Source organism: Lissotriton helveticus, chromosome 7 (genome assembly GCF_964261635.1).
Source record: "Lissotriton helveticus chromosome 7, aLisHel1.1, whole genome shotgun sequence".
NCBI lineage: Eukaryota > Metazoa > Chordata > Amphibia > Caudata > Salamandridae > Lissotriton > Lissotriton helveticus.
Window position 1 is genome coordinate 508,023,514 of NC_136068.1, and position 21,150 is coordinate 508,044,663.

The following is a 21,150-nucleotide window of genomic DNA, read 5'->3' on the forward strand; positions in this document are numbered from 1 at the left end:
CTCTCCTTGAGGTCGAGGACCTTCTGTGTCGCCAAGCTTCTTACTTACCACTAAAATGTTTTTTTAAGAATGCAGAATTGGTTTATTGTACCTCACAAGATGAATATATTGTCGGCCAAAGCTTTTTAAATAGAGACACTATCTTCAGATGTACTCTGTTGATACTCTTCAGACCATTGCGTTTAATTAAACCAATTTGTTCCTGTTCTGCCAAATACCTTTTGTCTTTTCATTTCTTTAAGCTAAATTCATATCCAAGCAACACTCGTCTCCATCATCATAATTTTTGTTTTATTTCCAAAGAGAAAATCTGAAAAATGATTTGAAAATAAACAAAAATGGTCCTTATGTTTCCAACAAGTTTTGCCCCAATGAACTTACAGGCCATTTTGTCACTTTTGGGGATCACCAGAGGTTTCTTCTTTCGGCAGCAGCAATCTTATCAGCTGCAGTTGCAAGAGCCCCAGAAAACGCTGGTCATCAAATACAGGGACAGAGGTAAGGACCATGGCTCTGCCCAGAAACAACCTCCTCTTTCCCCTGCCTCCAACCCCCTCCTCCCCAGTCTTCCTTCTCTGTCCGTAACAGATTCTGAGCCTGTGGAAGGGCACGTTTCCTTCTTTCTGTCAGCCTGGAAGGCCATTACTTCAGACCAGTGGATCCTTTAAATTATAGACCGAGCTACACTTTTTTCCTTGTTTCAGATTCCACCAACATTTTCCCCTCTTCTCTGGAACACCTGGCCATTCTCTACAGAAAAGTGGCAGCTCTTTTACGTAAGGGTTCAGAAAAGGGGGTGGTGATGAACAGAGTGTCTGAATTAAGCAGACCACTCTCACCCAGTCCAAAGATCAGGGCTTGATCCATCACCGTTATTTAGCTCACTGCCCCATCCCAGCTCAGAACCTGGCTATATGCAAATTAGTCTGTCCCTGGCCCAGTGCATCATGGGAACAGGGCAGACCAAACTACCAAGCCAATTCTTCACCAGAAAGGAGACAAGCTTCCGGGGACCGGTTTCTGCCATTTCAGGCGTCGTCGGCCCGGCTTGCTTGAATCCTGATGGAGCAGTGAGCAAGGGACTCATGTCTGAGCATACCCTTCCACGCTTAGGGTGGACAAAATGATTCAGAAAAGGGGGTGGTGATGAACAGAGTGTCTGAATTGAGCAGACCACTCTTACCCAGTCCAAAGATCAGGGCTTGATCCATCACCGTTATTTAGCTCAGTGCCCCATCCCAGCTCAGAATCTGGCTATATGCAAATTAGTCTGTCCCTGGCCCAGTGCATCATGGGAACAGGGCAGACCAAACTACCAAGCCAATTCTTCACCAGAAAGGAGACAAGCTTCCGGGGACCGGTTTCTGACATTTCAGGCGTCGTCGGCCCGGCTTGCTTGAATCCTGATGAGCAGTGAGCAAGGGACTCATGTCTGAGCATACCCTTCCACGCTTAGGGTGGACAAAATGATTCAGAAAAGGGGGTGGTGATGAACAGAGTGTCTGAATTAAGCAGACCACTCTTACCCAGTCCAAAGATCAGGGCTTGATCCATCACCGTTATTTAGCTCACTGCCCCATCCCAGCTCAGAACCTGGCTAAATGCAAATTAGTCTGTCCCTGGCCCAGTGCATCATGGGAACAGGGCAGACCAAACTACCAAGCCAATTCTTCACCAGAAAGGAGACAAGCTTCCGGGGGCCGGTTTCTGCCATTTCAGGCGTCGTCGGCCCGGCTTGCTTGAATCCTGATGGAGCAGTGAGCAAGGGAATCATGTCTGAGCAGACCCTTCCACGCTTAGGGTGGACAAAATGATTCAGAAAAGGGGGTGGTGATGAACAGAGTGTCTGAATTAAGCAGACCACTCTTACCCAGTCCAAAGATCAGGGCTTGATCCATCACCGTTATTTAGCTCACTGCCCCATCCCAGCTCAGAACCTGGCTATATGCAAATTAGTCTGTCCCTGGCCCAGTGCATCATGGGAACAGGGCAGACCAAACTACCAAGCCAATTCTTCACCAGAAAGGAGACAAGCTTCCGGGGACCGGTTTCTGCCATTTCAGGCGTCGTCGGCCCGGCTTGCTTGAATCCTGATGGAGCAGTGAGCAAGGGACTCATGTCTGAGCATACCCTTCCACGCTTAGGGTGGACAAAATGATTCAGAAAAGGGGGTGGTGATGAGCAGAGTGTCTGAATTAAGCAGACCACTCTTACCCAGTCCAAAGATCAGGGCTTGATCCATCACCGTTATTTAGCTCACTGCCCCATCCCAGCTCAGAACCTGGCTATATGCAAATTAGTCTGTCCCTGGCCCAGTGCATCATGGGAACAGGGCAGACCAAACTACCAAGCCAATTCTTCACCAGAAAGGAGACAAGCTTCCGGGGACCGGTTTCTGCCATTTCAGGCGTCGTCGGCCCGGCTTGCTTGAATCCTGATGGAGCAGTGAGCAAGGGACTCATGTCTGAGCATACCCTTCCACGCTTAGGGTGGACAAAATGATTCAGAAAAGGGGGTGGTGATGAACAGAGTGTCTGAATTAAGCAGACCACTCTTACCCAGTCCAAAGATCAGGGCTTGATCCATCACCGTTATTTAGCTCACTGCCCCATCCCAGCTCAGAACCTGGCTATATGCAAATTAGTCTGTCCCTGGCCCAGTGCATCATGGGAACAGGGCAGACCAAACTACCAAGCCAATTCTTCACCAGAAAGGAGACAAGCTTCCGGGGACCGGTTTCTGCCATTTCAGGCGTCGTCGGCCCGGCTTGCTTGAATCCTGATGGAGCAGTGAGCAAGGGACTCATGTCTGAGCATACCCTTCCACGCTTAGGGTGGACAAAATGATTCAGAAAAGGGGGTGGTGATGAACAGAGTGTCTGAATTAAGCAGACCACTCTTACCCAGTCCAAAGATCAGGGCTTGATCCATCACCGTTATTTAGCTCACTGCCCCATCCCATCTCAGAACCTGGCTATATGCAAATTAGTCTGTCCCTGGCCCAGTGCATCATGGGAACAGGGCAGACCAAACTACCAAGCCAATTCTCCACCAGAAAGGAGACAAGCTTCCGGGGACCGGTTTCTGCCATTTCAGGCGTCGTCGGCCCGGCTTGCTTGAATCCTGATGGAGCAGTGAGCAAGGGACTCATGTCTGAGCATACCCTTCCACGCGTAGGGTGGACAAAATGATTCAGAAAAGGGGGTGGTGATGAACAGAGTGTCTGAATTAAGCAGACCACTCTTACCCAGTCCAAAGATCAGGGCTTGATCCATCACCGTTATTTAGCTCACTGCCCCATCCCAGCTCAGAACCTGGCTATATGCAAATTAGTCTGTCCCTGGCCCAGTGCATCATGGGAACAGGGCAGACCAAACTACCAAGCCAATTCTTCACCAGAAAGGAGACAAGCTTCCGGGGACCGGTTTCTGCCATTTCAGGCGTCGTCGGCCCGGCTTGCTTGAATCCTGATGGAGCAGTGAGCAAGGGACTCATGTCTGAGCATACCCTTCCACGCTTAGGGTGGACAAAATGATTCAGAAAAGGGGGTGGTGATGAACAGAGTGTCTGAATTAAGCAGACCACTCTTACCCAGTCCAAAGATCAGGGCTTGATCCATCACCGTTATTTAGCTCACTGCCCCATCCCAGCTCAGAACCTGGCTATAGGTCTTTGGACTGGGTAAGAGTGGTCTGCTTAATTCAGGCACTCTGTTCATCACCACCCCCTTTTCTGAATCATTTTGTCCACCATAAGCGTGGAAGGGTATACTCAGATGTGAGTCCCTTGCTCATTGCACCATCAGGATTCAAGCAAGCCGGGCCGACAACGCCTGAAATGGCAGAAACCGGTCCACGGAAGCTTGTTTCCTTCCCAGTACAAGAATTGGCTTGGTAGTTTGGTTTGCCCTGTTCCCATCATGCACTGGGACAGGAACAGACTAATTTGCATATAGCCAAGTTCTGAGCTGGGATGGTGCAGTGAGCTAAAAAACGGTGATGGATTAAGCCCTGATCTTTGGACTGGGTAAGAGTGGTCTGCTTAATTCAGGCACTCTGTTCATCACCACCCCCTTTTCTGAATCATTTTGTCCACCATAAGCGTGGAAGGGTATACTCAGATGTGAGTCCCTTGCTCATTGCACCATCAGGATTCAAGCAAGCCGGGTCGAAGATGCCTGAAATGGCAGAAACCGGTCCCCGGAAGCTTGTTTCCTTCCCAGTACAAGAATTGGCTTGGTAGTTTGGTTTGCCCTGTTCCCATCATGCACTGGGACAGGAACAGACTAATTTGCATATAGCCAAGTTCTGAGCTGGGAGGGTGCAGTGAGCTAAAAAACGGTGATGGATCAAGCCCTGATCTTTGGACTGGGTAAGGGTGGTCTGCTTAATTCAGGCACTCTGTTCATCACCACCCCCTTTTCTGAATCTTTTTGTCCACCATAAGCGTGGAAGGGTATACTCAGATGTGAGTCCCTTGCTCATTGCACCATCAGGATTCAAGCAAGCCGGGCCGACGACGCCTGAAATGGCAGAAACCGGTCCCCGGAAGCTTGTTTCCTTCCCAGTACAAGAATTGGCTTGGTAGTTTGGTTTGCCCTGTTCCCATCATGTACAGGGACAGGAACAGACTAATTTGCATATAGCCAAGTTCTGAGCTGGGATGGTGCAGTGAGCTAAAAAACGGTGATGGATCAAGCCCTGATCTTTGGAATGGGTAAGAGTGTTCTGCTTAATTCAGGCACTCTGTTCATCACCACCCCCTTTTCTGAATCATTTTGTCCACCATAAGCGTGGAAGGGTATACTCAGATGTGAGTCCCTTGCTCATTGCACCATCAGGATTCAAGCAAGCCGGGCCGACGACGCCTGAAATGGCAGAAACCGGTCCCCGGAAGATTGTTTCCTTCCCAGTACAAGAATTGGCTTGGTAGTTTGGTTTGCCCTGTTCCCATCATGCACTGGGACAGGAACAGACTAATTTGCATATAGCCAAGTTCTGAGCTGGGATGGTGCAGTGAGCTAAAAAACGGTGATGGATCAAGCCCTGATCTTTGGACTGGGTAAGAGTGGTTTGCTTAATTCAGGCACTCTGTTCATCACCACCCCCTTTTCTGAATCATTTTGTCCACCATAAGCGTGGAAGGGTATACTCAGATGTGAGTCCCTTGCTCATTGCACCATCAGGATTCAAGCAAGCCGGGCCGACGACGCCTGAAATGGCAGAAACCGGTCCCCGGAAGCTTGTTTCCTTCCCAGTACAAGAATTGGCTTGGTAGTTTGGTTTGCCCTGTTCCCATCATGCACTGGGACAGGAACAGACTAATTTGCATATAGCCAAGTTCTGAGCTGGGATGGTGCAGTGAGCTAAAAAACGGTGATGGATCAAGCCCTGATCTTTGGACTGGGTAAGAGTGGTCTGCTTAATTCAGGCACTCTGTTCATCACCACCCCCTTTTCTGAATCATTTTGTCCACCATAAGCGTGGAAGGGAATACTCAGATGTGAGTCCCTTGCTCATTGCACCATCAGGATTCAAGCAAGCCGGGCCGACGACGCCTGAAATGGCAGAAACCGGTCCCCGGAAGCTTGTTTCCTTCCCAGTACAAGAATTGGCTTGGTAGTTTGGTTTGCCCTGTTCCCATCATGCACTGGGACAGGAACAGACTAATTTGCATATAGCCAAGTTCTGAGCTGTGATGGTGCAGTGAGCTAAAAAACGGTGATGGATCAAGCCCTGATCTTTGGACTGGGTAAGAGTGTTCTGCTTAATTCAGGCACTCTGTTCATCACCACCCCCTTTTCTGAATCATTTTGTCCACCATAAGCGTGGAAGGGTATACTCAGATGTGAGTCCCTTGCTCATTGCACCATCAGGATTCAAGCAAGCCGGGCCGACGACGCCTGAAATGGCAGAAACCGGTCCCTGGAAGCTTGTTTCCTTCCCAGTACAAGAATTGGCTTGGTAGTTTGGTTTGCCCTGTTCCCATCATGCACTGGGACAGGAACAGACTAATTTGCATATAGCCAAGTTCTGAGCTGGGATGGTGCAGTGAGCTAAAAAACGGTGATGGATCAAGCCCTGATCTTTGGACTGGGTAAGAGTGGTCTGCTTAATTCAGGCACTCTGTTCATCACCACCCCCTTTTCTGAATCATTTTGTCCACCATAAGCGTGGAAGGGTATACTCAGATGTGAGTCCCTTGCTCATTGCACCATCAGGATTCAAGCAAGCCGGGCCGACGACGCCTGAAATGGCAGAAACCGGTCCCCGGAAGCTTGTTTCCTTCCCAGTACAAGAATTGGCTTGGTAGTTTGGTTTGCCCTGTTCCCATCATGCACTGGGACAGGAACAGACTAATTTGCATATAGCCAAGTTCTGAGCTGGGATGGTGCAGTGAGCTAAAAAACGGTGATGGATCAAGCCCTGATCTTTGGACTGGGTAAGAGTGGTCTGCCTAATTCAGGCACTCTGTTCATCACCACCCCCTTTTCTGAATCATTTTGTCCACCATAAGCGTGGAAGGGTATACTCAGATTTGAGTCCCTTGCTCATTGCACCATCAGGATTCAAGCAAGCCGGGCCGACGACGCCTGAAATGGCAGAAACCGGTCCCCGGAAGCTTGTTTCCTTCCCAGTACAAGAATTGGCTTGGTAGTTTGGTTTGCCCTGTTCCCATCATGCACTGGGACAGGAACAGACTAATTTGCATATAGCCAAGTTCTGAGCTGGGATGGTGCAGTGAGCTAAAAAACGGTGATGGATCAAGCCCTGATCTTTGGACTGGGTAAGAGTGGTCTGCTTAATTCAGGCACTCTGTTCATCACCACCCCCTTTTCTGAATCATTTTGTCCACCATAAGCGTGGAAGGGTATACTCAGATGTGAGTCCCTTGCTCATTGCACCATCAGGATTCAAGCAAGCCGGGCCGACGACGCCTGAAATGGCAGAAACTGGTCCCCGGAAGCTTGTTTCCTTCCCAGTACAAGAATTGGCTTGGTAGTTTGGTTTGCCCTGTTCCCATCATGCACTGGGACAGGAACAGACTAATTTGCATATAGCCAAGTTCTGAGCTGGGATGGTGCAGTGAGCTAAAAAACGGTGATGGATCAAGCCCTGATCTTTGGACTGGGTAAGAGTGGTCTGCTTAATTCAGGCACTCTGTTCATCACCACCCCCTTTTCTGAATCATTTTGTCCACCATAAGCGTGGAAGGGTATACTCAGATGTGAGTCCCTTGCTCATTGCACCATCAGGATTCAAGCAAGCCGGGCCGACGACGCCTGAAATGGCAGAAACCGGTCCCCGGAAGCTTGTTTCCTTCCCAGTACAAGAATTGGCTTGGTAGTTTGGTTTGCCCTGTTCCCATCATGCACTGGGACAGGAACAGACTAATTTGCATATAGCCAAGTTCTGAGCTGGGATGGTGCAGTGAGCTAAAAAACGGTGATGGATCAAGCCCTGATCTTTGGACTGGGTAAGAGTGGTCTGCTTAATTCAGGCACTCTGTTCATCACCACCCCCTTTTCTGAATCATTTTGTCCACCATAAGCGTGGAAGGGTATACTCAGATGTGAGTCCCTTGCTCATTGCACCATCAGGATTCAAGCAAGCCGGGCCGACGACGCCTGAAATGGCAGAAACCGGTCCCCGGAAGCTTGTTTCCTTCCCAGTACAAGAATTGGCTTGGTAGTTTGGTTTGCCCTGTTCCCATCATGCACTGGGACAGGAACAGACTAATTTGCATATAGCCAAGTTCTGAGCTGGGATGGTGCAGTGAGCTAAAAAACGGTGATGGATCAAGCCCTGATCTTTGGACTGGGTAAGAGTGGTCTGCTTAATTCAGGCACTCTGTTCATCACCACCCCCTTTTCTGAATCATTTTGTCCACCATAAGCGTGGAAGGGTATACTCAGATGTTAGTCCCTTGATCATTGCACCATCAGGATTCAAGCAAGCCGGGCCGACGACGCCTGAAATGGCAGAAACCGGTCCCCGGAAGCTTGTTTCCTTCCCAGTACAAGAATTGGCTTGGTAGTTTGGTTTGCCCTGTTCCCATCATGCACTGGGACAGGAACAGACTAATTTGCATATAGCCAAGTTCTGAGCTGGGATGGTGCAGTGAGCTAAAAAACGGTGATGGATCAAGCCCTGATCTTTGGACTGGGTAAGAGTGGTCTGCTTAATTCAGGCACTCTGTTCATCACCACCCCCTTTTCTGAATCATTTTGTCCACCATAAGCGTGGAAGGGTATACTCAGATGTGAGTCCCTTGCTCATTGCACCATCAGGATTCAAGCAAGCCGGGCCGACGACGCCTGAAATGGCAGAAACCGGTCCCCGGAAGCTTGTTTCCTTCCCAGTACAAGAATTGGCTTGGTAGTTTGGTTTGCCCTGTTCCCATCATGCACTGGGACAGGAACAGACTAATTTGCATATAGCCAAGTTCTGAGCTGGGATGGTGCAGTGAGCTAAAAAACGGTGATGGATCAAGCCCTGATCTTTGGACTGGGTAAGAGTGGTCTGCTTAATTCAGGCACTCTGTTCATCACCACCCCCTTTTCTGAATCATTTTGTCCACAATAAGCGTGGAAGGGTATACTCAGATGTGAGTCCCTTGCTCATTGCACCATCAGGATTCAAGCAAGCCGGGCCGACGACGCCTGAAATGGCAGAAACCGGTCCCCGGAAGCTTGTTTCCTTCCCAGTACAAGAATTGGCTTGGTAGTTTGGTTTGCCCTGTTCCCATCATGCACTGGGACAGGAACAGACTAATTTGCATATAGCCAAGTTCTGAGCTGGGATGGTGCAGTGAGCTAAAAAACGGTGATGGATCAAGCCCTGATCTTTGGACTGGGTAAGAGTGGTCTGCTTAATTCAGGCACTCTGTTCATCACCACCCCCTTTTCTGAATCATTTTGTCCACCATAAGCGTGGAAGGGTATACTCAGATGTGAGTCCCTTGCTCATTGCACCATCAGGATTCAAGCAAGCCGGGCCGACGACGCCTGAAATGGCAGAAACCGGTCCCCGGAAGCTTGTTTCCTTCCCAGTACAAGAATTGGCTTGGTAGTTTGGTTTGCCCTGTTCCCATCATGCACTGGGACAGGAACAGACTAATTTGCATATAGCCAAGTTCTGAGCTGGGATGGTGCAGTGAGCTAAAAAACGGCGATGGATCAAGCCCTGATCTTTGGACTGGGTAAGAGTGGTCTGCTTAATTCAGGCACTCTGTTCATCACCACCCCCTTTTCTGAATCTTTTACGTAAGGGAGCAGGGAACTAGTTTTGGAGTAGTAGAAAGATAAAGGTTGCTACTTCCTCTGTGTGCTTGCGCCAAAGAAGTTTGACGGACTGCACCTGATCCTGAACTTCAGGGAAATGATCTTTTCCTCAAGAAGGAGAAGTTAAAAATGCTGACCCCAGCACAGTTGTTGCTGGTATTGGAACTTGGAGACTGCATGTTGTCACTGTACCTGTAGAGTGTGTGCTTCACATCTCAATGGTGAGTTGGCAAGCGAGAATTAGTGTTCCCTAGTAGAATTTTCTCAACGCGGGTGGTCAAATGCGGTTGAGACCATTCTCGATTACTAAGCTGTGCTCCAGTAGAAAATCTACTCGAGTGGCAGCAAAGAAGCAGTGCCCTCTGTTACGCCACGTGGTGCAATTCAAACTGATGTTGCAGCGCTGAACAAGCTCCCGGTTCTAAAAATCGGCGCAAACAGCGCCACGTGTTGATTCCGTTCGCCAGTGGAACTCTGTGGAATTTCGCTGACTTTTCATGTTATTCGGCAGAGTGAAACTCCATGAGTTCCGCCCACTCTTAATCAGAATGCCAAGTCACGTTTACTAACACTGTTGGGTTGGACGGTAATTCTCTATCGCTTTTCAGGATAGCTCTTCACAGACTACAAGTATTGAGTGTCTTGTAACTGTAGTGGTCATGGGGTCCTTTTTTATACTTGAGATTCTGGTTGATGAATGGAATATTTAGTAATCTTTGGTTTCTCAGTTGGGTTCTTCTCTTATCAGGCAGAGTATTCTGTTAGTGTTGCTTTTAAGGATAGTGAGTTGGTCCTGCTTTTCTGATGGATACATCTGCCAGTGGATTCCTCACCTTGTGAATATCCCCCTGCATCAGCAAAGTTCAGAAAATTCTTTTGTAGCACACCGGCATGGACGACGTCACAGGAGCACGGCATCGCGCCCGACTCTGACTGACTCCTTATTAGGCCTACGTCGGCGTGATGACATCAGTTCCCTTTTTTCCGCGTCGTCGACGCTAACGGTTTCTTGGGATATTCTGTTGTACGGATAGTAATTTTGTTACTTTTGTGGATTTCTGGTTTCTGTATCTGTTTGGTGTTGCTGTCTTCTGTCGAGATGTCATCGAGGAAGTCAAAATTTAAACCATGCGATACATGTGGGAGGATGATGTCCATTACCGATCCTCATGGTGACTGTCTATGGTGTCTGGGTTTGGATCACCACGTCAAGGGTTGTCGATCCTGTTTTAAAATGAACCCACAGGCTCTTCGGGAACGAGAGGCAAAACTGCTTGTTGCCAAATTGAAGGGTAAGGATACCAAGAGAGCTTTGAGGTCAAGATCGAGACGCTTGAGGTCGAAGTCAAAGTCGAAGTCGAGGTCGAGGTCCCGGTCCCAGTCGAGGTCGGCTTCGAAGTCGGCTTCGGGTCATGCTTCTGGTTCATCAAAAAAGAAGCATAGGAGAAAGAAGCACAGTTCAAGACATCATTCCAGCAGGGAGTCGGACTCGAAAAAGAAGTCATCTTCACGGAAACATCGTAAGGGCATGATATCTCCCTCTCCAGTTCGTAATCCTGAAGGTGAGGCCACGCCTTTACGATCTCAGGAGCCTACACCGGCTCCGGTATCGAATCCGTCTCCGGATCCGTATCAGTCTTCGGAGCATGAAGGAGAAGAAGTTCCTCAGGGTTCGACGACTCCGGTACATCATCCCGAGGAACAAGAGGTACAGGAGCAGTCAAATTCGGTGCAGCCTCCTCAGGTGCAGCAGGTGGGTTCGTACCCTCAATTTCCTGGTCCTGGTCAGGACCCTTCACATTTTCTAAACGCCATGTATGGCGTATATGCGCCAGCTGGTCCCATGGGTCCATTAGCTTATAATCTGGGTGTGCCGCAGGCTGATGCTCGGGCTCCTTTCCTGCCGTTTATGCCGATGCCGACTCCACCATGGCTTCTATCGGCTCCTCCGAGGTCATCGACTCCGTGCACGGCTTCACCGGCTCCGGAGCGACCTCGAGATCCACATCGAAGTTCGATGCCGTTACCAGCTTTGAAGGCGGCTCCGGCTCCAGCTCCGACTCCATCGGAGTCGTTACCGGATACGACGACGTCGGTTCGAATGGAGTGGTCGAGGCGTAGAGCGCAGTGCCTTTTGGAGGAAAGAAATTATGGAGAAGCTGAGATTGAAGAAGGCAAGCTTCAGGATCAGGAGGATTATTTTGAAGAGTTGCATGATGCAAGTGGTCTAGAATTTTCACCAGAATGGGGGTTGCCCACGGTATCAGATGCTCCTTCTAAGGATGTGATACAAAAGGGGATGATGGACGGAGCGTTTGAACAAATCAAACACTCACCCCCAGTCAACTGATCTGGGTTTAATCCATCACCATTCTTTAGTTCACTCAGCCACCCCAGTTCAGACATGGCTATATGCAAAACAGTCTGACCCTGTGCCTCATGGGAACAGTCCAGCCCGAACTGCCAAGCCATGTCTTCCCTGGACCGGAAACAAGCATCCTGGGACCGGTTTTGGATTCATAATCCTCATCAGCCAGGCTATCTTGAATCCAGTGGCCAAGTGAACAAGGGACTCACGTCTGAGCATACCCTGCCACACTTAGGGCGAACAAAGCGATACAAAAGGGGATGATGGACGGAGCGTTTGAACAAATCAAACACTCACCCCCAGTCAACTGATCTGGGTTTAATCCATCACCATTCTTTAGTTCACTCAGCCACCCCAGTTCAGACATGGCTATATGCAAAACAGTCTGACCCTGTGCCTCATGGGAACAGTCCAGCCCGAACTGCCAAGCCATGTCTTCCCTGGACCGGAAACAAGCATCCTGGGACCGGTTTCGGATTCATAATCCTCATCAGCCAGGCTATCTTGAATCCAGTGGCCAAGTGAACAAGGGACTCACGTCTGAGCATACCCTGCCACACTTAGGGTGAACAAAGCGATACAAAAGGGGATGATGGACGGAGCGTTTGAACAAATCAAACACTCACCCCCAGTCAACTGATCTGAGTTTAATCCATCACCATTCTTTAGTTCACTCAGCCACCCCAGTTCAGACATGGCTATATGCAAATCAGTCTGACCCTGTGCCTCATGGGAACAGTCCAGCCCGAACTGCCAAACCATGTCTTCCCTGGACTGGAAAGAAGCATCCTGGGACCGGTTTCGTATTCATAATCCTCATCAGCCAGGCTATCTTGAATCCAGTGGCCAAGTGAACAAGGGACTCACGTCTGAGCATACCCTGCCACACTTAGGGCGAACAAAGCGATACAAAAGGGGATGATGGACGGAGCGTTTGAACAAATCAAACACTCACCCCCAGTCAACTGATCTGGGTTTAATCCATCACCATTCTTTAGTTCACTCAGCCACCCCAGTTCAGACATGGCTATATGCAAATCAGTCTGACCCTGTGCCTCATGGGAACAGTCCAGCCCGAACTGCCAAGCCATGTCTTCCCTGGACCGGAAACAAGCATCCTGGGACCGGTTTCGGATTCATAATCCTCATCAGCCAGGCTATCTTGAATCCAGTGGCCAAGTGAACAAGGGACTCACGTCTGAGCATACCCTGCCACACTTAGGGCGAACAAAGCGATACAAAAGGGGATGATGGACGGAGCGTTTGAACAAATCAAACACTCACCCCCAGTCAACTGATCTGGGTTTAATCCATCACCATTCTTTAGTTCACTCAGCCACCCCAGTTCAGACATGGCTATATGCAAATCAGTCTGACCCTGTGCCTCATGGGAACAGTCCAGCCCGAACTGCCAAACCATGTCTTCCCTGGACCGGAAAGAAGCATCCTGGGACCGGTTTCGTATTCATAATCCTCATCAGCCAGGCTATCTTGAATCCAGTGGCCAAGTGAACAAGGGACTCACGTCTGAGCATACCCTGCCACACTTAGGGCGAACAAAGCGATACAAAAGGGGATGATGGACGGAGCGTTTGAACAAATCAAACACTCACCCCCAGTCAACTGATCTGGGTTTAATCCATCACCATTCTTTAGTTCACTCAGCCACCCCAGTTCAGACATGGCTATATGCAAATCAGTCTGACCCTGTGCCTCATGGGAACAGTCCAGCCCGAACTGCCAAGCCATGTCTTCCCTGGACCGGAAACAAGCATCCTGGGACCGGTTTCGGATTCATAATCCTCATCAGCCAGGCTATCTTGAATCCAGTGGCCAAGTGAACAAGGGACTCACGTCTGAGCATACCCTGCCACACTTAGGGCGAATAAAGCGATACAAAAGGGGATGATGGACGGAGCGTTTGAACAAATCAAACACTCACCCCCAGTCAACTGATCTGGGTTTAATCCATCACCATTCTTTAGTTCACTCAGCCACCCCAGTTCAGACATGGCTATATGCAAATCAGTCTGACCCTGTGCCTCATGGGAACAGTCCAGCCCGAACTGCCAAGCCATGTTTTCCCTGGACCAGAAACAAGCATCCTGGGACCGGTTTCGGATTCATAAACCTCATCAGCCAGGCTATCTTGAATCCAGTGGCCAAGTGAAAAAAGGGACTCACGTCTGAGCATACCCTGCCACACTTAGGGCGAACAAAGCGATCCAAAAGGGGATGATGGACGGAGCGTTTGAACAAATCAAACACTCACCCCAGTCAACTGATCTGGGTTTAATCCATCACCATTCTTTAGTTCACTCAGCCACCCCAGTCAGTTCAGACATGGCTATATGCAAATCAGTCTGACCCTGTGCCTCATGGGAACAGTCCATCCCGAACTGCCAAGCCATGTCTTCCCTGGACCGGAAACAAGCATCCTGGGACCGGTTTCGGATTCATAATCCTCATCAGCCAGGCTATCTTGAATCCAGTGGCCAAGTGAACAAGGGACTCACGTCTGAGCATACCCTGCCACACTTAGGGCGAACAAAGCGATACAAAAGGGGATGATCGACGGAGCGTTTGAACAAATCAAACACTCACCCCCAGTCAACTGATCTGGGTTTAATCCATCACCATTCTTTAGTTCACTCAGCCACCCCAGTTCAGACATGGCTATATGCAAATCAGTCTGACCCTGTGCCTCATGGGAACAGTCCAGCCCGAACTGCCAAGCCATGTCTTCCCTGGACCGGAAACAAGCATCCTGGGACCGGTTTCGGGTTCATAATCCTCATCAGCCAGGCTATCTTGAATGCAGTGGCCAAGTGAACAAGGGACTCACGTCCCCCTTTTGTACCGCTTTTGGCCGCCATAAGTGTGGCAGGGTATGCTCAGACGTGAGTCCCTTGCTCACTTTGCCACTGGATTCAAGCAAGCCGGGCTGAAGACGGCTGGAATGCCAGAAGCCGGTCCTCTGTAGCTTGTTTCCGGTCCAGGGAAGACATGGCTTGGCAGTTCGGGCTGGACTGTTCCCATGAGGCACAGGGTCAGACTGATTTGCATATGGCCATGTCTGAACTGGGGTGGCAGAGTGGGCTAAAGAACGGTGATGGATTAAACCCAGATCTTTTGACTGGGTGTGAGTGTTTGATTGATTCAGATGCTCCGTCCATCACCACCCCCTTTTGTACCGCTTTTGGCCGCCATAAGTGTGGCAGGGTATGCTCAGACGTGAGTCCCTTGCTCACTTTGCCACTGGATTCAAGCAAGCCGGGCTGAAGACGGCTGGAATGCCAGAAGCCGGTCCTCGGAAGCTTGTTTCCGGTCCAGGGAAGACATGGCTTGGCAGTTCGGGCTGGACTGTTCCCATGAGGCACAGGGTCAGACTGATTTGCATATGGCCATGTCTCAACTGGGGTGGCAGAGTGGGCTGAAGAACGGTGATGGATTAAACCAAGATCTTTTGACTGGGTGTGAGTGTTTGATTGATTCAGATGCTCCGTCCATCACCACCCCCTTTTGTACCGCTTTTGGCCGCCATAAGTGTGGCAGGGTATGCTCAGACGTGAGTCCCTTGCTCACTTTGCCACTGGATTCAAGCAAGCCGGGCTGAAGACGGCTGGAATGCCAGAAGCCGGTCCTCGGAAGCTTGTTTCCGGTCCAGGGAAGACATGGCTTGGCAGTTCGGGCTGGACTGTTCCCATGAGGCACAGGGTCAGACTGATTTGCATATAGCCATGTCTGAACTGGGGTGGCAGAGTGGGCTAAAGACCGGTGATGGATTAAACCCAGATCTTTTGACTGGGTGTGAGTGTTTGATTGATTCAGATGCTCCCTCCATCATCACCCCCTTTTGTACCGCTTTTGGCCGCCATAAGTGTGGCAGGGTATGCTCAGACGTGAGTCCCTTGCTCACTTTGCCACTGGATTCAAGCAAGCCGGGCTGAAGACGGCTGGAATGCCAGAAGCCGGTCCTCGGAAGCTTGTTTCCGGTCCAGGGAAGACATGGCTAGGCAGTTCGGGCTGGACTGTTCCCATGAGGCACAGGGTCAGACTGATTTGCATATAGCCATGTCTGAACTGGGGTGGCAGAGTGGGCTAAAGAACGGTGATGGATTAAACCCAGATCTTTTGACTGGGTGTGAGTGTTTGATTGATTCAGATGCTCCGTCCATCACCACCCCCTTTTGTACCGCTTTTGGCCGCCATAAGTGTGGCAGGGTATGCTCAGACGTGAGTCCCTTCCTCACTTTGCCACTGGATTCAAGCAAGCCGGGCTGAAGACGGCTGGAATGCCAGAAGCCGGTCCTCGGAAGCTTGTTTCCGGTCCAGGGAAGACATGGCTTGGCAGTTCGGGCTGGACTGTTCCCATGAGGCACAGGGTCAGACTGATTTGCATATAGCCATGTCTGAACTGGGGTGGCAGAGTGGGCTAAAGAACGGTGATGGATTAAACCCAGATCTTTTGACTGGCCGTGAGTGTTTGATTGATTCAGATGCTCTGTCCATCACCACCCCCTTTTGTACCGCTTTTGGCCGCCATAAGTGTGGCAGGGTATGCTCAGACGTGAGTCCCTTGCTCACTTTGCCACTGGATTCAAGCAAGCCGGGCTGAAGACGGCTGGAATGCCAGAAGCCGGTCCTCGGAAGCTTGTTTCCGGTCCAGGGAAGACATGGCTTGGCAGTTCGGACTGGACTGTTCCCATGAGGCACAGGGTCAGACTGATTTGCATATAGCCATGTCTGAACTGGGGTGGCAGGGTGGGCTAAAGAACGGTGATGGATTAAACCCAGATCTTTTCACTGGGTGTGAGTGTTTGATTGATTCAGATGCTCCGTCCATCACCACCCCCTTTTGTACCACTTTTGGCCGCCATAAGTGTGGCAGGGTATGCTCAGACGTGAGTCCCTTGCTCACTTTGCCACTGGATTCAAGCAAGCCGGGCTGAAGACGGCTGGAATGCCAGAAGCCGGTCCTCGGAAGCTTGTTTCCGGTCCAGGGAAGACATGGCTTGGCAGTTCAGGCTGGACTGTTCCCATGAGGCACCGGGTCAGACTGATTTGCATATAGCCATGTCTGAACTGGGGTGGCAGAGTGTGCTAAAGAACGGTGATGGATTAAACCCAGATCTTTTGACTGGGTGTGAGTGTTTGATTGATTCAGATTCTCGTCCATCACCACCCCCTTTTGTACCCCTTCTAAGGATGTGGCGCCTTACCATGTGGTAATTAAGAAGGCTGCAGAACTCTTAAATTTGACTTTGCCATCTGTGGAGTACAAGTCGAACATTCTTACTGAAGTTCTCCATTCTCCATCTTCTGTGGTTGAGCCACTTCTTCCATTTACTGAGGCTCTTACTGATCCCATATTGGAGATATGGAGTAAACCTCTTACTGCTCCTGCAGTTTCAAAGTCAGTGGCAAGGCGCTACAGAGTGGCACCCGGAGATCCTGAATTCTTAGCCTCACATCCTTTGCCAGAGAGTTTAGTGGTTCAGGCTGCTTGCTCGAAAAGATCTGCAGGTGCTTTTCCCCAGGTTCCTGGAGATAAAGTCTCTAAGAAGCAGGATCAAAATGCGAAAAAAGTGTTTTCATCAGGCAGTATGGCCCTAAAATTGACAAATGCTACTTGTTTGCTAGGCAGATATATCCATGCTTTGATGGATACAGTGAAAGAGCTATCTCCTAAGCTTACTGACGAGGATAGAAAGAACTTTAAGTGATATCTGACACGCAGGCTGCAGCTCGGCAGGTCATACAAAGTGGTATGGACACAGCAGATTCAGTGGCTAGGATCATGGGGTCTTCGATCGCCACCAGAAGAGCTGCTTGGCTAAAGACTTCTGAGTTTTCTGCAGATGTTCAGGCTGCTATGATCGATTTGCCTTTTGATGCACAGGCCTTTTCGGAAAGAAAGCTGATGCTGCTTTGGAAAGGTTTAAGGATAGCAGAGCAACGGCAAGATCTTTGGGTTTGCGAACTAGAGGCTCTGTCGCCAAAAGATACAAGGGTTTTGGAAGGTCTAATTTTCGTACCTATAAGCAGACCCAGCAGCAACAGCAGCAGCAAAATCCTTTGTACAGGTCCCACAGAGGCTGACAAAGGGGTCTTTCTCGTGAACATCAAGCCTCCTCCTCCTCCACTTCCTCCTCTTCTACCCACCCCCCGCCTACAACAGCAAAGCAGCCCTAGATCCACCATTCTGGATCATGCGGGTCCTGTGGGGGGCGGCTTACTTATTTTCTACAGGATTGGGAATCGGTTACATCAGATCTTTGGGTTCTCAATCTTATAGAGAATGGGTATGCTCTTCCCTTTTGGGAATTTCCCTCAAATTACCCTCCTTGCCAAGGTTTTTGCTCGGAGGAACACCTGTTGCTCCTACAGGAAGAAATTCAAGCATTGTTCAAAAGGGGTGTAATAGAGGTGGCTCCGGAGCAGGAAAGGGGACAGTGATGCTACTCCCGGTATTTCTTGATTCCCAAGAAGGATGGTAGACTTCGTCCAATCCTGGATCTCAGGATATTGAACTTTTACCTAAAGCAGGAGAAGTTCAAGATGCTCACTCTTGCGCAGGTTCTTCAGGCGCTGATGGAAGAAGACTGGATGGTGTCAATCGACTTGCAGGATGCATATTTCCATATACCCATTCTGAAGTCGCACAGAAAGTATCTCCGCTTCACGGTGGGATCGCAACACTACCAGTTTGCGGTTCTACCGTTTGGTCTTACTAATGCGCCTCAAGTCTTCACCAAGGTGATGGCTGTGGTGGCTGCACATCTCATTAGTTCAGGGATTCCAGTATTCCCTTATCTGGACGATTGGCTGATCAAAGCAGAATCTCCGGAGATATTGCTCCATCATCTGCAAGAGACAACTCAGTTGTTGCACTGGTTGGGTTTTTCGATAAATGTACCCAAATCTCACCTGGTGCCCTCCCAGCGCAACCTGTTCATAGGTGCGGTACTGGACACCCAGGAAATGATTCCTTTATTTTCCAATAGAGCGATTGTTCCAGTCCTGAAGGTCCTTCGTTTGCTCGGTCTGATGGCTTCTTGCATTCTGTTGGTCAACCATGCACTCTGGCACATGAGGGCACTCCAGTGGTGCCTCCGCAGGCAGTGGTATCAACACCAAGGGGATCTCGGGGAGTCAGTGAGGATCTCCAGAGAAGCTGCGGCGGATCTGTCTTGGTGGGGAGTGGAAGGCAATCTGTCTCAAGGAAAGCCTTTTCAAACTCGTCCGTTGGTGGCCACAGTGATAACGGATGCATCCACTCCAGGGTGGGGTGCTCATCTGGGGGATCTGGAGGTCAAGGGTCTTTGGTCTCCAGAAGAAAGGTTTCTTCACATCAACCTTTTGGAATTGCGGGCAATACGTCTGGCACTCAAGGCCTTCCTCCCTTCCCTTCGCGGTAGGTCGGTTCAAGTCCTGACGGACAACACCACCGCGATGTGGTATATCAACAAACAGGAAGGAGTGGGGTCGCAGTGTCTCTGCAGAGAGGCTCTGCGTCTCTGGTCCTGGGTTCAGGAACATCAGATTTGTCTGGTGGCAAATCATCTGGCCGGAGTACTGAACGTTTGTGCGGACAGTCTCAGTTGGCAGTTTTCAGCCGATCACGAGTGAAGGCTTCATCCAGAGGTACTTCGTCATGTCTTTCGGACATGGGGATCTCCTCAGGTGGACCTGTTTGCCACTCACGAGAACGCTCACTGCCCGTCATTCTGCAGTCTCCAGTATCCGATGCAAGGAGCATTGAGGGATGCGTTTCAGTTACGTTGGGGCTCGTGACTCCTTTACGCATTTCCTTCCATACCCTTGATTCCTCGGGTTCTGAGGAAGATACGTCAAGACCGGGCCCGAGTTATATTGATCGCCCCTGATTGGCCAAGAAGGATGTGGTACACAGGTCTTCTCCACCTCTCCTCGTGCCCTCCGCTCCGTCTCCCTCTCAGGGCAGACCTCCTCTCGCAGTCGCAGGGGCAGGTTCTACACCCCCACCTCCAGACCTTACACCTTCATGCCTGGAGATTGAATGGGGCAACCTGAATTCCTTTTCTCTCCCACCTGATGCGGTGGGTGTCATTCTATCGGCCAGGCGTGACTCCACCAAGTCCATCTAATCTTATAGGTGGTCTAAATGTGTATCCTGGTGTGGGGAGTATACTGTTGATCCTTTGAGAGCTCGTTTGTCAGAAATACTTCAATTTGCTCTTTCATTGGCGCAGCAAGGTTTTGCTGTAGCTACAGTAAAGGGATATCTATCAGCTTTATTGGCTTTTATCTGTTTACCAGATCAACCATCTTTGTTTAAATCTCCTGTTGTATTGAGATTTTCAAAGGGTTTAACAAATAAGTTTCCTCCTACTCCCTTTATTGTGCCTCAATGGGACTTGAACCTGGTTCTTACATATTTAATGGGTTCTCCGTTTGAACCTCTACACAGGTGTCCTTTGAGACTTTTGTCTTTTAAGACTGTTTTTCTTGTTGCAATTACCTCGGCAAGGAGGGTAAGTGAGCTTCAAGCTCTTAGTTCAAAGCCCCCGTTCTTGACCATTCATGCTGAACGAATGGTTCTTAGGACCAGGGCTGCTTTTCTGCCTAAGGTGGTAACTCCCTTCCAACTAGGACAGTCCATTACCCTTCCTACCTTCTATCCTCCCCCTCACCCTTCCAAGGAGGAGGAGTGACTTCACCGCCTTGACCCCAAAAGGGCGGTGAGCTTTTATCTTGATAGGACAAAAGACTATCGAGTGGATGACCAGCTCTTTGTTGCATTTGCTGGCTGCAAAAAAGGAAGAGCTGTGCACAAGCGCACACTCTCAAGATGGATCATACTATGCATCAAAATCTGCTACGCCCTGGCTGGTAAGGAACCTCCAGAGGGTATAAGGGCTCATTCTACTAGAGCAAAGTCTTCAACTTCTGCTTTGTCTAGATGTGTACCTGTAGAGGACATTTGTAGAGCGGCGACATGGGCCTCCCTCCACACTTTTGCAAAGCATTACTGCTTGGATAGCGAGATGAGGAGGGATGGCCATTTTGCGCGCTCTGTCCTTCAAGATTTTCTGGTATGGAAGAGTGGACACCCTCCTCCGGGAGTGGGGACTGCTGTGGGAATCTATTCACAAAGTGAGGAATCCACTGGCAGACGTATCCATCAGAAGAACAAGTTACTTACCTTTGGTAACGCTTTTTCTGGTGGATACAGTATCTGCCTGTGGATTCCTCACATGCCCACACGCCTCCCCGTTGTCCACTCTTCTATATATGAGTTTATGACAATGTTTAAATACATTGATGTGTTTATAAATATATATATATATATATATATATGTTATATATGGCGTTTTTCATGCATTATCTTCACACTATGTGTGTATTTTTGGAAATGATGTATTGTATATGTATATGTCTGCTATCATTGGTCCGTCCGGGTGCCTCGAAGGCACGGAAAAAAAGGCGGAACTGATGTCATCACGCCGACGTAGGCC

The 21,150-nt window shown here is 49.7% G+C and overlaps 1 protein-coding gene across 1 annotated transcript in view; it reads left to right on the forward strand.

Annotated features, from left to right (window-relative positions):
• Window positions 1-21,150, forward strand: part of LOC144768685 (uncharacterized) — a 9,047,330-nt gene that overhangs the window by 4,788,509 nt on the left and 4,237,671 nt on the right. The window lies entirely within an intron of this gene.